Raw genomic sequence first — 2,987 nt, forward strand, 5'->3', positions numbered from 1 at the left:
AGAAAGACAGTGACTACGGCTCTAAAGAATCTTGAATTTAATCCTAATACGAGGGAGATTCGGGTCACTAAAGGTCTTAAGGAGCTGGTTTAGATTTGGGTTTCTCTGTTCTTTCTTGTTTGTGTGTCTTGTTACATTTTGGTTTGCTGGATGTTATGCAAGATTATTTAATTTTTCAGAATAGTTCTTCTATTGGACTTTAATGTTTATATTTTTTAATCTAATTCTTTGTGGGTTTTGGGTCCATAAAAAATTTGGTTTTACCTTAATTCAAAAAAGTACCAATAAAAAGAAGCACGTAGTTCCCAGAAGTCATTAAGCAAAGTTATGATTCTTGTAAAAAATTTGGTTTTACCTTAATTCAAAAAAGTACCAATAAAAAGAAGCACGTAGTTCCCAGAAGTCATTAAGCAAAGTTATGATTCTTGTAGAATTGAGATGGAGAGAAAAATTTAGATTAGGAAATATATATATATATATATATATAAATACAAAAGGCACAAATAAGTTTACAATGGATAGAAATTGTTTTGTAGAACTGTTATAACTAATACTATTAATTAAACAATTTAATAGAAAACAAAATATAAGTCCAACTATTGAGAAGATTGTGAATTAACATTTTCCCTTTAATGAGAAAGGGTTCAACCAACTGTTCATCTAAATTTCTCAAACTTCTTTTGCGTAGAGATTTTTGTAAGAATATTTATAGACGTTTTGGTAAGAATATTTGTAAGTTGATATGTAGTATGGCAATAACTGAAATGTGAGTACAAACTTTCACATGGTGTAAAATCAAATGAAACATATTTTTGATGTGTTTTATTCTATTGTGAGAGACTATTATCTAACCCATTATAATTACATATTGATTATCAATAAATAGTTTTGTGGATGAAACTTCTTATTTCCAAAAATCTTCAAAAGGCCTTTGAAGCCATATGATTTTTTGAGTTATCTGAGACACTACCATATATTTAGTTTTTGTAGAGAATAGGGATAGAAATTTTTTCTTCGGAAGTATTCACAAAATCAAAATCTCTATATCAAAGCAATGAAATTTTGTTGTCTTAGAATATTTGAGATCATAGTTTCGATATTTTGTTGTCTTAGAATATTTGAGATCATAGTTTTGAGTGCCTTCGAGATATTGAAGACATTGTTTGGCTGCGCGAAGTCAATGAGTTTCTCTAGGTTATTTCTTGAATCTAGAGAGAAAATTAATAGAAGAAGAAATATTTTTTATCAATAGTTACATAGCATGAATAAGACTATAAATGAGTTGTCTACATCCAATTGCATTGATGAATTCTATAGATTCGTTTGATGTGAGTGTCAATTTTTTTTTGCATGGGAAGAAAAAGTGATTTGCAATCAGCTTATCACACCTTTTTGGGATTTTCATTAGTATATTTTTGTTGAGAAATACTAATGTTATTGAACAATCTCAATGTCAAAAGAGTAAAAAAGATGCAATAAATTAGTCATGTACAATCCTTGCTTCATTTGTGATTTTACATTATAAAAAAATCTAATTATTACAATTGATAAATAAATCATCCACATAAATAAAGGATAGAAAATAGTGCTATCAACCTTTTGAACAAAAATAAATACATCATAAAATTTTAATTTATAAAATATAACTTTAAGAGATTGTTAATAAGGTTTTAATACCAAGCTCGAGGATCTATTTGAAACTAGATGCTGATTTTAGAACATTGCATGGTTGTTGTTGTTTTCCACATAACTCATAGTCTTCAGGTTAAGTTGTGTGTGTGTGTGTGTGTGTGTGTGTGTGTGTGTGTGTGTGTGTGTGTGTGTGTGTGTGTGTGTGTGTGTGTGTGTGTGTGTGTATTTATATATGTATATGTATATATATGTATGTACACACACACACACACACACACACACACTTCTTTGAGATGGTCATTTAAGAATATAATTTCACATATATTTCATTAATATTTCACTATTCTTTGTAGAAAAGGAAAACAAAGAATAAAAGGAAGAGCATTTTATTGTAGGTGTAAGAGTTTTATCATAGTGTATTTCCTTTGTTTAAGACTAACCTTTGGTCATGAGGTGGTCTTTATATTTATTAGGTAAATAATTTTATTTATATTTGTTTTTTGACATCCTCTTGTAATACATAAGTCTACAAAAGAGTGAAAGATCAAGAAAATACAATGTACCAATTTTCAAATTAGCTCCATGCTCATTTTTCTTAGCTTTTGACAACACTACAATTTCCTTAGCTTCTTAAGAATGAGTTTGTTTTGGGCCCATTGTGATTTCAACTTCACCAATAGGCCCTAAGTTTTAATTTTTATTAAGCATAACTCCTCTCTTGCTAAAACATTTTGTTTACTCATTTTAGCTATATTGTCTCATTATAAATATATGAAATTTTATTAGTCTTGTTTAATCTACATATAAAATTATTTTATTTAGATTAAATGTACTTTCATTTCTTAATTAGAAACTTCATTAGTAGATAATATCTCTAACATCCTCAACATCATAGAGAGAGGAAATACCATAATGGGAGGAGCTTTCTTCTTAAAAATCTAGAGATAGAGTGTTTTTATTTGGTATAGCCTAGGATACATTTGATTCCATGAAAGGTGATGCCATATGAAGTGGATCCAAACCAAATTAAAATAATTCTAAAGATTTTTTCTATTGAAGGAGAAGATTTGGAAAATCTATCAAGCTATTGCCATTCAATATTTTCATCACTTTTCAAGATTATCTAAATACACAATCAAATACAATAAATAGTTGCTTGTTAAAATCCTTATAAAATCTATAAGATTCTTATCATTCAAAATAATGGATTAAAATGCACTTATAACATCTAATATGCAGCTAATTTTAGTTCTATTCATGATTCACAAAAATAACAAGTGGAGCAACAAATCCAAAAATGTTTTGAACAAATAGATGATGACCCATCCAAAGATCAAATGAAGTTTCTTGGTGGA

Source organism: Cupressus sempervirens, chromosome 9 (genome assembly GCF_028749045.1).
Source record: "Cupressus sempervirens isolate cs-2001-9-10 chromosome 9, ASM2874904v1, whole genome shotgun sequence".
Classification (NCBI taxonomy): Eukaryota; Viridiplantae; Streptophyta; class Pinopsida; order Cupressales; family Cupressaceae; genus Cupressus; species Cupressus sempervirens.